This window comes from Podarcis tiliguerta (assembly GCF_965153285.1).
Source record: "Podarcis tiliguerta genome assembly, chromosome: 4".
In the NCBI taxonomy this organism is placed as follows: domain Eukaryota; kingdom Metazoa; phylum Chordata; class Lepidosauria; order Squamata; family Lacertidae; genus Podarcis; species Podarcis tiliguerta.
In genome coordinates this window covers 70066187-70079204 of record NC_139537.1, presented here as the reverse complement: position 1 = coordinate 70079204, position 13018 = coordinate 70066187, and the positions used below count along the sequence as shown (strand labels likewise).

The window sequence follows — 13018 nt, the reverse complement described above, 5'->3', positions numbered from 1 at the left end:
CGCAACAGGGTAATTCAGTTTTACTGGCAAACCAGAGGTTTAACTAACCCCTTTCCAGCCCCAGAAAGAGTACAGGGAGCATTCGCACAACACACCTACACACTGAAGCCGACACACTAATGCGTCGTGACACACAGTTTGGAAAGGTCTGTTGTAAAGTCTTGGTTGTCAAGTCTTGCTTGGTTCGCTCTTTGCAATGGAAGGCAATTATATAATTCTGGTACTCTCACTTTCTTTCTTTTTTTCTTCATCCAGATGTCATTATCATGCCTCACCTACTGGAACAAGATTTCACTTTCTGTTAGCTTAAATTTAAGTCATGCCACTTGTCTACAGTTCCTTTAGACTTTTCTCAAGTTTCATTGCTGACTTCTTGCTATCTTATAGGAAAATCTGCTTTCATGACATACACTTCACCATATACATGTATATATATGTAAATGTACATATACATTATGCCTTACGTGCAAATGGTTAGTGATGTGGGTGAGCAGAAGGAATCAGATCAGTTTGTTCTGCACACCTGGACTAATGGAGGGGGTCAGCCACAGAGAGTAAAAACCTCTCTTCTGGAAGAGCCAGTCCATGCTTAGGTTCATTTCAGTTTACCATGGGGTAAGCAGAAGAACACAAGAACATTGCATTATGCTGGTGTAAGAGCTGCTGGTACAGCAGAACTATGAAAATGGTCAGCCTGATGGACCAAGTAAAAACACCAGGTGATTGGGGTTTACATTCCTGAGTTTTCCGTCTTCATTTTTAGGTGTGTTTCTTTTTAAATTCATGAATGGGGGTGGGTGTGACATAGCCCTAACTTCTCTTGAGGAGGAATTTCATTCTGGCATTGTTTATTAAACTCACTCCCCACCACTACTTTGAAATAGTCATTTTAACGTAAGTAAGGAATCCTTTCTGCACTGATTCTCTACCAGAGGAAATGAATAATAAGCTGGAAGAGGTTCTGGGGCAAAGTTGCTCGGTTGAGCAGAACCGCACGACTGCTGAACTTCCTTTCCAAACAGCAGGAATGAGTAGTGATGGGCAGGAAAACGATCTTGCTACAGAATTGGAATGCAAGACTAATCACCTCCATCAGCATGTGATCCTAAATTGCAGGGATGCTCCGCATTATAGAGAACTCAGGAATATTCCATGACTGTGTTGCAGTTCAGTTCAGTTCAGTTCAGTTCAGATTGCACTTTGAAAACTGGGGCAAATATTGCCCATTTGATACAAATATAATCATAAGAAATGCCTTGCTGTTTCATATCAAGATCTATTTAGTCCAGCATTATATTATATTATTTGAATTGCCACCTTTCCTCTAAGGAGCTCAAAGAGCTCAAAACGTACATGCTGAGAGGAAGTAACTGGCCCAAGGTCACACAATGAGCTTCACAACTCAGTGAGAATTTGAATGCTGGTCTCCCAATTCCCAGTCCAACACTCTACTGCACTACAATGGCTCCCATCAACAGCCAACCAAATGCTTCTAGAAGCTCACCAGCGAGGCTTGGTGAGGGCAGGGCCCAGTCCCCCCCTCCCCGTTAGGATTTTTATCTATCCGAGCTGCTCCAGCAAGTGGTACCATGATTTGTATACATCATGTGAGTGTCTGAGTGAGCGTGAGAAAGGAGGTCTGTGTTATCTCTTCCTTCTGAGTACTATTGGAAGTTGGTTTCACTTCTGTGTGTGTCGCAGTTCTGTACTGGTGTTCAGACAGCACAGATATACTGATCGAGTCTCTGTATATAAGACTGTAAATAAAGTAGTTTTAGAACTATGATTGTGTCTTTCTTCTGCTATGATATGCCAGAAGACTGGCATGCTCTTTTCAGAAGAGAAGAGTCGCTTATTACTGGCCACTCTGGACCGAAGAAGATTTACAGCCAGAGAGAGCCACCAGGGGACGCTACGGAGACTTGGGGAAGTTTCAGCCTTCCCAGGGCGTTTTTCCAACACCCTCCCCACACCCACCCACACCAATCCTTTGTCATGGCTAATTGTACACACATACTTCATGAATTTGCTTTTTTCCTCTTCTTCCTTCTGTTTCTCTTTTAAATAAGAAAACAGCATTACAAGTGGGCCCTGCAACGAAATGTTGCCATTTGGAGTGTTTTTGTTCAGCTTACCAACCAGCCAGCTACCTAGCTATGTTGCCCTCCTTCCAGGATAGAAACCAAGGAAGCTGCCTCGTGCAGGGTTCTATCCAGCTCAGTAATGCTTACACGGACTGGCAGCATCTCTCAAAGGTTTCAGACAGGTCACATTCCCAGCCCTACCTTAGGATTCCTGGGGTTGGACCTGGGACATTCTGTGTGTAGTGCAGAGGCTCTACTACCAAGCCACAGCTCTTTCTGCTCCACCCAGGTTCCCATTCCACCACCGACCCAAACCAGTCACCATCCCAAGCCCTGTCCTGTTTTGGTAGGGTCTATAGGGTCTCCTCTCCTGCACACCTCAAGTTCCAAACAAGCCTGCTGACATCTTCCCTCTTGCACACGGGTGGTGACATTTTAGCTCTGGCCTGGAGAACGAGAAGACCTATTAATTACGTGTTCATCCTGATTTTGCAGGGAGATCCCATGATGTTGGCTGTTTAATGAGCACCCTGTCTGATTTGTTTGTGGGGAGGCTCGGCAAAGTTGCATCAAAGCAAGTCTTTTCCCAAACTTTTGGCTACATTTTCCTTATCATAAATAATAATAAAAACCAATCTTTGCGAGGAAATGGCTTTGTTGTGCAAGACCTGCCAGTAAGCTGCAATTTGCAGGTGTGTGATTGAAATCCCACCCCAAAATAGCAGCAACCTGAAAGTGCCCTGAGTTTGCTGTTAGTGTTATAGGATAATATGACATAAACCAGTCTGTGGCCCTTCAAGGTGCTCCTGAACTACAGTGAGTGATGGGCAAATCTATCCATTTTGGTTTCTCCAGTATCACATTCTGGTGATTCCCACATTTCTTCTTGATTTGTTTCTTAAAAGTCCTCCTGAAAATTCATCAGCATTTTAGTGCTAATTTTTCATAATATACACATTTGTATTCAATTTTGCTTAATAAGCTTGCTTTTTTTTTCTTAGTAAAGCAATTCCCCCTGGTAGAATGCTTCTTACATGTTATTTTCACCAATATATGTATTTCCACGCACACTTTCCCACAGTCTATGAATTTGTGTGCACATTACTTGGCTGGCGAACTTCATTGCAAAATTCAGAGTTGTGCAAATTTTGGAAGATCGCTGTGTTTCAGTTTTCCCAAAAAAAAGAGTGAATTAGGTAGATTTCCCATTAAATGTAAACTGGATTTAATTTCTAACCCATCTCCAGCTCCCATCATCCCTGTCATCTGGAGAGATACAGTTTCCACATCCTTCTAATAGAGGGTTTAAAAAAAAAGAAAGAAATCATGGGTTGGGAGGTAATCTGTTGGGGCCCTATTTAGAGTACAAAATGTGTCTAGAAGACTGATATCAAAGCACACTAAAAGAGAAAGATTTATCCAGAGCTTTGATAGTAGTGTAGATACCACATTTTTTGGCTTCCCGTGTCTCTCAGCTGACTGACTTGGGGCTTAAATAAAGTTGCCAGAGATTTTAATTAGAATTCCCAGACAGACAAGGGAGTGCTCTGAATAACAGCTGGCTATTCATACTGCTTCATGAGAGGGTTAGCTAGCCTGCCTTGCATCTACGTGTCCCCAAAACTGAAAACCAGTTGCTGTCTTCCACTAGCATAGTTGTAAAAATTTGTCACATGAAGAGTCATCCAAAAAACAGGAAGACCTGCCAGCTATCAGTTCAGAGAAGGCAGATTGTTCATCTCCACGTTCAATTCAGATGTAATTGTGTGTGTGTTTTGTACCACTTCACTTCTTAGTTTTAATTTGCCGTGGAAAAATAATTTGCAGCAGAAAATTGTATTTGCCGTGTTAAACATACATTAGCTGACTGAGCGTGGCATTGTAAAACAAACTAACTGGGATAAAACAAAAATCCAAAAGAATGGGATTGTTCTTTAATTATCCCAGTGAGTTGTTTAAGCCCCTTGAAACCAGCTTTCCAAGTATTCACTTAAATGCGCCAGTTAAAAATAGTGAATGTCAAATTTATTAATTTAACCGAGGCTGATAATCTAAAAGTACAAATATAGTGAAACCCATTTTGGGTGATCACTCTTTAGAACGTGATTGTTTGCATATGGATTAAGGGAAGGGCTGTAGCTCAGTAGGGCATGCTCTGTCTGGTTTGCATGCAAAAGACTCTGGATTGCATCCCAAGTAGAGTTGTGAAAGTCTCTTGCCTGAAATCCTGGAGAGGTGTTGCCAGTCAGTGTAGATCAGGGTTTCCCAATCTTGGATCTCTAGCTGTTGTTGGACTACAACTCCCATCATCCCTCACCACTGGTCCTGCTAGCTCGGGATAATGGGAGTTGTAGTCCAAAAAACCAATGGAGACCCAAGTTTGGGAAACCCTGGTGTAGGCAATTCTGAGCCAGTATTGCCAGCATTCCTAAACAATTCTATTTCCAATGTTTCCAGCGTTCCTAAACTAAACTGAAGTTTCCATTAAAGTTTTCCATTAAAATTAATTGTGATCATATAAGCATTCTTATCTGGCAAGTGTGTTCTATTAACATTACTAAAACATTATTCCCTGTGGTTTAAGCTTGGTGTGTAAGGGCCACTTTTCAAGTAGGACGTTCAGTGTGAATGGAGCAAGCTAAAATGCAAAGCGTGATGTGAGTTTACAATCGTGTGCATAGGAACATGTGGAGCTGACTACTACTAGATTGGGCAGGTTGTCTTATCTATCCTAATATTCCCACACTTTGATTGCCTCACAGCAAAAGGTCTCTCACATCAGCCATTCCTTTTAACTGGAGATGTCAAGGGTTGGACCAGAGACCTTTTGCACACAACATTTGCCCTCTTTTTTGCTATGAAGGATCATTGATCACGATGCAGCCAGTCTTTGATGACCTTGTTGTCATAGGTGGAAGCTGAGTTGCTGCTATCTCCAATTACATTGAGTTTATTTCATTCCATGTAAAAAAAAGGTAAAGTTAAAGGACCCCTGGACTGTTAAGTGCAGTCAATGGCGACTATGGGATTGTGGCGCTCATCTCGCTTTCAGGCCAAGGGAGCAGGCGTTTGTCCACAGACAGCTTTCTGGGTCATGTGGCCAGCATGACTAAACCGCTTCTGGTGCAACAGAACACCGTGACATAAGCCAGAGCACACAGAAACACCATTTACCTTCCTGCCACAGTGGTACCTATTTATCTACTTGCACTAGCATGCTTTCGAACTGCTAGGTTGGCAGGAGCAGGGACCGAGCAAGAGGAGCTCACTCCATTGCGGGGATTCGAACCGCCAACCTTCTGATTGGCAAATCCAAGAGACTCAGTGGTTTAGACCACAGCATCACCCGCATCCCTATAATTCCTACATTCCATGTAGCCCATGGAGACACAGCTGAGCAAGGAGGGCAAAATCTATACTCAAACCCTTGTGCTGGTAACCCCACAGGGCACAAAGGCATATTGAACTCCTCAAATGCATTCCCTACAGGTCATAGCAATGGGGGGATGCCTTCACTATACATGCTGCAATTCATTGCTCTCTGTCCTGTTCTTAAGAGTTATACAACTGTTTTCTATAGGTTACAACCCAAACTTAATTTCTAGCCAAGAATGAAAGGATTTTTTTAAAAAAAATCACACAACAGAAATTTCATGGATATCAATGGAAGTTTTGTACACAAAACAAAGGAAAACATATGCCCTTGAATGAATTAAGACCATGCTTTGATCACAAGATTCCTGTTTCAAGTGAGTTAGCTCTAACTCTCCATAAAGTATCTGTCCACATTAATAAAGCTAAATAAGCATAATCTAAATAAAAAGAGGGAAAGTAATCAGAGCAGAAAAACTCAGGAGGCCTGATGTCATGGACTGGTTGGACGCAGAGGAATGGTGGAAGGAAACAGTTGGGTAACCTCCGAAAGAAGAAGGCTCAGAGCCCCCGGAGTGGTGGTGGGACAACAATGAGTGGTCAGAGTGAAAAGAGGGAGACGACTGAGGAGATAAGGTGTCAAAAACTAAACTGGCAAAGTGAGCTTGGAGAGTATGCGCAAAGAGCAGGCCAGAATCAGAGGCAGAAGCTGGCAAGTGAGATGAGGGAGGCCAAGAGGCAGAGATGGGTTACGCTGGTGAAGAGTCACTGATGTCTCCCCCTCCTGCTGTGACAATCTCCCCTCCCCCACTTGTCTCCCAAAACCAGAAGAGGCATGAAAAGAGCAAAGGAGAGGTTGGCTGCATGCAGGCATAGTCTCCAATTGCTCAGGGAAAGCCCTGAGGAGATGGGAGTCTCAGCAACTGATTTTTATGGAGGAAGACCACTGGGGATGAGCTGCTCTGCTCATTAGGCAGTCATGGAGTGTGGAGATTGTGCTTTTGCTAATAAGAGTTAACTCCATCTTTAAACTGTGTGATTACTGACCAGCTCCTGTGACATGCAAAGATTATATTGGCTTTTATACTATTGTTTCATTAAAAGACTAGTGGGGAGCTCCTGGCACTGCCCAGGAATTTTAATAAACAAATAATATAATTTTAAAAAACCACAGAATTAAATCCCAGGTTAATAATGCAAGTGTGAACTGGAGCTAATATCACAATCACATATAAATGGGGTGGGGAGTGATGCTGACATGAGTAGATGCAGTTGGAAGCATTGGTTTATAGTTCATTATCTAGTGGTTGGGAAAGCAAAATGTGTCTTAAGGAGTGCTAAGGAGAAGACAAAAATAAGCTGGTAAGGCCATTGTTTCGGCTTTGACTGTGCAAAATGTTGCTGCTTGGAAATTTTCTCAAGGCATGTTAGGGTTGCATGGATTTGAAATAATACTGAGAAAGAAGCAATGTGATTAGCAAATGGGCTGTACAGTGCATATTTTGGGTTTTTTAGCTATGCTTTTTTACTTCTTTCGGTTTGAAACAGCAGCTAGGTGCCTGCAAGCACTCTGCTCACCATACAATCCAATTTGAAGTGCAGAAGCTATGCAGCAACCTTGGGTCAAAATATTACAGATTTAAAAAAAAAAAAAACCTCTGCTATGTGAAACAGATGTTTTTAAATCTTCAGGATTAATCCCTAACCACTTTCTGCCATTAATGGGATTTAGCACTAACTTTTAATTGGTGGTTCAGAGTTAATCACCTGAGTTAAAAGGGAAGGGGAAAACATATCCTTGCCACTCCTACTTGATCTTCTTTCTGTACACTTGATGCATGCACTTAAAAAGTGTTAAAATATTTGCTGTACTCTCCTAAAATACCACAACTTTTCAGAAGCAGTAGCTCATAAACTTCTTCCACTGGGTCTGCCCAGTGGACTTTTCTCCCTGCCTCTTCAGGATCCATGTAATGATCCCATCTAACAGGCCTTGTTTCCACCTACAGCAAGTAACAAAGTGATAGAATGCTTCAGAGTGTAGGTGGTTGGAAGATAGAATGCTTCAGAGATCACAGGGGTTAGAAGAATCTCACATACAGCCAACTTCCTCCCCCACCCCCAAACTCATAACACTATACAGTCGTACATTGGATCCCAAACACCTTGCGAGTTGAATGTTTTGGCTCCCAAATGCCATAAATCTGGAAATGAGTGTTCCAGTTTGTGAATGTTCTTTGGAACCTGAACATCTGAGGCAGCTTCCATGGCTTCTGATTGGCTGAAGGAGCTTCCTGCAGTCAATCGGAAGCCATGCCTTGGTTTCCAATCCCTTGGGGTGAGGGAAATCTGAGCCATTTCAATAGACCCAATTTGGGCCCTTGATCTGGGCTCCAAAAATGATGCAACAACAACAAGAATTACACATCCAAATCTGGTGGCTAGATCTCAATCCAGACCAGCAATCATGTTTTCCACCACCAGTGCTTCAGTCTGTCATGGCTATACATCTTACACAGGTGTTTTATAAGCTTACTAGTGTATTCGGTCACTTCCCTGATCTTCTGCTCAGGAAAGCATGCATCGCTGTCATGGAAACCAGGTATCCTAGCAAAGTAATTACTCAACTCCTGTTCAAGCACACCAGGGATGTTTCTTTAAAAACCAGATTAGAAAGGCAACTGACACAAAACCCAGAGTAATACGCTAACACTAGCTTCCCGTTTTGCGCTCAGGCTAATAGCTACCTGGAAACAATCAAATAGGGGTAATTTGGGGCTGACACAAGTTCCAAGCACGGCTTCCCATTTAAACAGCGGGGTGCTGTTGTTTTTTCCTTATCTCACCAACTGCAGTCCTTTAGAGTGTAAAATTAATGCTCTGTGGCCTTTACCCACCTAAATGGTAAAGGAAAATATAGGAGGTGACAAATTTATTCCACAATACGCCTGGAGCACAAAAGTTTGACCCCCCCAAAAAAAGGCGTAATTTTTAGAAACGCAAGCACAATGGAGTGAAACATTTATGTGAAAAGAAACTATTTCCATTCATATACATTGGACCCACCCATTACTGTTAATATTGTTTCACTCCAATCTCTGAGTAGTATGAGATTCCTGGGGTTCAAAGTGATTACCTAGGGTTCGTGTTTCCTTTTGGAAATGAGGCAGAGCAGAGACTGTGGTGCCTTTCTGATATATGGTTTATTTACACATATCTGCAACCTGAGCCTGAGATGTTCAAGGCATTGATGCACCAAAAGGATCCTGTTTCTCCCTTAGCCACAGCCTTGGATTCAAACACAAATCTCAAATACTGTTCTGACTCTCTTTCTCCGCTAGTTCATATCACTGCAAACTCCCAACTCTAAACTCATGCTTTGTCCTTCTCACTATCTCTGAGTTGAGAGAGGGGCTCCACCCATTTGCCGCCTCAGAGCCTCCATTCCTCTGCTTCCCTTAATGACCCAAGCACTCAGCTCAACTCAGGAAGCTAGCCTGGCTTATATCTTAAAGCTTGTCATAACACTATATTTTCAACTGCTGTGGAAATTTGTAATCAAAAGACCAGTTCTAAATATTTTAAACTGGCAAACATAGGACATGGCATGCAGGCTGGGGCTGCAATCCTTGCCCCATTTACCTGTATGTAAGCCCCACTGAACTGAAAGGCAGGGTGGTGTAGTGGTTAGAGTGTCAGACTAGGATCTGGGAGACCAGGGTTCAAATCCCCACTCAGCCATGCAACTCCCTGGGTGACCTTGGGCCATTCCTAGTCTCTCAGCCTAACCTACCTCACAGGGTTGTTTCAAGGACAAAACAGAGAGGGAAGATAATTATGTATGCCAACTTTGAGCTCCTTGGAGAAAAAGTTGGGATATAAATGCAACAAAAGAAAGAAATAACTCCAAGTCAATAGGACTTCCTTCTGAGTGGACACAAGTTAGGACTTTTCTGTTAGCTAGGTGGCATTTTTCAAACCCAATTGTGATACAAGGGATGCTTTCTATGCCAAAAAATATCTCCTACACAATCATTTATCTGCAGCTCAGTGGTAGAGTGTCTGCAGTGCAAATACAATCCTATACAAGTCTACTCTGAAGTATGTCATATTGGTTTCAATGAGCCACACACAACATCAGATTTGAGTCATTGACTTTGAAAACCTAAAAAGAAAGCGCTAACGTTCCCAACGCTCCATTGACCTCTACTATACAGCATTTCAATAAAAAAGTCTAAAGCTGATTGTTCCAATCCAGCTATTTCAGAGTAACTCCAAATAGTTATCATAACCATGTTTTTCAAGGAACATTGCTGCCTAATTTTTCTCAAATTAAGTTTGAGTTGCCTCGGGGATGAAAAAATTAATTCCCTTCATTTTGGTCAAAGAAGTGGAACACATTTATAAGTACATTCCAACTATCAAACAGTAAACATAACATGCACTTTCAAGTGTTTGTATCAGGGCAACCTTTACCGGTGAGTAGTTGTCTCAGAATATTCAACAGTACATTTTAAAGAATATGCTATCAGTGACATAACAAAACAAAAAAAGGTGTTTTACCTGCAACCTGTAGATTTCTTGCTGTCTTCTCAAAAAATGCCACAAAAAAATGGAGGTCGTAAGTTCATTATCAGATTTTGTCAATTAAAAGAGCAATAAGCAGCACAAAACTTTCCATTCGTGTAAAGGCTGTGTCTAAATGAAATGGCTCGCAGAAGAACTGGGTTCAGCATCTGTGATTCTACAAGTGTCCATTCCATGCACTGCACACAGGAATGAAACAAAAATTCCTAGGTTCACCATCATGTGACACCAAACATAGACGCTGGCGCTTGCTTTGACTGCTATTAGCAATTTTCACTGCATTAACAAGGCTCTTTTTAATCCTCCCTCAGTTGCTACAAAGGGTAAGGGAGGAAAAGAGCAAATGGATTGACGCTAGTTCTGTCAGGAGGTGGAGAAACCGCACACCCAACTTAGGTTCATGATACGATTGTACTTTAGGAGAAAATACTGAATAGCACACAATAGTACCTTCAGAGTATCCATCTTAACTGAAGTTCTGAGCAAATATTCTTTTGACAGCAGCTGTTTGAGTAAGAACAAAAACCTGAGGTAAATTAAGGGGGCCAGTTTGAGTGTGCTTAATTCTCCTGTAATTTTTTTCACCTGGGACAGTTCTAAGATCTGTGCTCAGTTCTTAAATCAGGACAAGCTGTGAGGATAATTTCCCAAAGAAGAGTGTATTATTTGGTCTTGAGCGATGGTTGATAAAACTTCCTGGGCTAGATCAGCAGAGAATGGCTGAGCCCTGTCAGAAATGGTGAAATGTAAGAGGAGGAAACAGGGAGCGAGGCTCACTGTGAACTGGTCCCAATTGTACCTTATGGCAAACATGCCAGGGGGTGGAGTGAAAACACTTTGTCTGCATTCCTAAGAGACTTTTGAGTTCTGTGCCTTGAAGCAGAAAGGATAAGAAGGGAGGAGAGAAGCAGAGAAACCTACAGGCCCCATCATGTTTACATCCTTCCAGAAAATTAATAATTATTATTACTGAATATGCATGTGTATGAGAACAACTTCATAGGACAGTCTCATCAAAGCACGCATCAATGGTTGGCAGTCAGATTAAAGTATTTTCATGGCTGGGGGTGTGAGTTTATCATTTTTCTGATGAGTGACAGGCATGGCTTTGTGCTCGTTTTAGGAAATTAAACGGTCTAGGCTACTTAGAGGCCAGGGGTGCCCACCTGAATAAAATATTGTGGGGGCCCTGGTAAGCTCTGCCCCACATAATCACATGATGCAGTGAACACACACCATTTGAATGGGAATACCCTTTAACTATGGGGGGAGGGGGACAGCCGCCTCAAATATTTTATTGTGGGGGTCAAAGCCCCCATGTCCCCTAGGCAGTTATGTTAGAGGCAGTAGCTGGTCCCTATAACTACCAGGAAAAATTTCTGTGCATAAGGCTTCTTTATATGCAGGAAGTCATCATGGTCAATTTATTACAGTCAATGGACTAGAAATAAGACCAAAGTGGCAGAAAGTGAATAATGCAGCTGCTAAGCCCTGAAAGTTTCCCATGGGAGTGACCTTGGGGAAACCATGGCCCCACATTGCGTCTGCCAACCTTAAAGAAAATCTCATACAAAATGGAATTATTTGGACATATAACAAAATTTGGATAGAAAGGTGATACATCTTCCTACACATCAGTATTCTCAAATATAGAAAGAATAGGGCTTAGCTTATAATTTACTCCAGTTAGTTATGGATAGACTTTATGAGAGCTGCCTATGAATGTGTGTGCTTAGGTATCTTCAGGAACAGAATAGGGGCATGCCGTTTCAGGTGTAGCCAGATCAGGTATAAAAAATATTCAGAGTCTGGTCTCTCACTACCCTTGCTAGTATTTCCTGCCTGAAACATTTCACACTTAAGCTATAGCCTGCAACTAAAGCCCAGGCCTGTCTCTTCCAACTTGCAAACTCCCTCCTCTACTCCACTAGGTGGTCACCAGAAACTCTGGGGTGAAAAAACACCTACCTGAACTCTGCATGCAGATGGGATGCATTCGCCTAGTTCAAACATTACAACAACAAGATGGCTACATGGTCCTGTTTCAGTTAACTGAACTCCATTAACCACCAGTGTTGTGTAGTGGTTAAAAGTGTCAGACTAGGACCTGGAAGACTAGGGCTCAAATCCCCACTCAGCCTTGAAGCTCACTTGGTGACTTTGGGCCACCAACCTACTTCACAGCATTATTTTGGGAATTAAATGAGGTGAAGAACCATGTATGCCGCCTTGAGCTCTTTGGAGAAAAAGCTGGCATATAAATGCAATAAATAAGTAAATAGCAATATTAAAAGGTACCTCCTTTCATGGCACAATGTGCCATATACAAAAGCAGTAATAATCACAATAATAATACAGCGTCAGAGGCAATATAAAGAAGTCAGAAGAAGGAAGGAGGGAAGTCAGCTCCTAGGAGCAAGTATAAATGTAAAATGTAATATAATATGTATGTGTAGTATGAAATTTGCAAAACTAATAAAGATTATATTGCAATAATAATACAGTGGTACCTTGGGTTAAGAACTCAATTCATTCTGGAGGTCCGTTCTTAACCTGAAACTGTACTTAACCTGAGGTACCACTTTAGCTAATGGGCCTCCCGCTGCCGCCGCGCGATTTCTGTTCTCATCCTGAGGTAAAGTTCTTAACCTGAGGTACTATTTCTGGGTTAGCGGAGTCTGTAACCCAAGGTACCACTGTAATAATAATAATAATAATAATAATAATAATAATAATAATACAGCATTCAAAGGTCTCCTCATGAAGTGACAGGAAATTCAAGACAAGATAAAGGAAGCACATTACAACACACATTGAGTTCACGGAATTCGTACAATTCTATGATCACTCTGAAATGAGGTTTGGGAAGGGGTGGCTGCTAGATTACAACTCCCATCATCCCCAACCATTGATCATGCTATCTGGGCCTGATGGGAGTTGTGAGTCCAGCATCTAGAGCCACAGGCTCCCCAAGC

General features: G+C 42.1%; 1 protein-coding gene across 2 annotated transcripts in view; it reads right to left on the bottom strand.

Annotated features, from left to right (window-relative positions):
* The window catches only part of OCA2 (OCA2 melanosomal transmembrane protein), a 147358-nt gene extending 136852 nt beyond the window's left edge, over nucleotides 1-10506 (bottom strand). The window contains exon 1 of one of the 2 annotated variants that reach the window (XM_083437759.1): nucleotides 10020-10506. The gene's annotated coding sequence lies outside the window, so the exon portion shown is untranslated. The remainder of the gene's footprint in view (nucleotides 1-10019) is intronic. The other variant, XM_083437757.1, reaches the window with a different exon arrangement.
* Between the last annotated feature and the right edge of the window lie 2512 nt (nucleotides 10507-13018).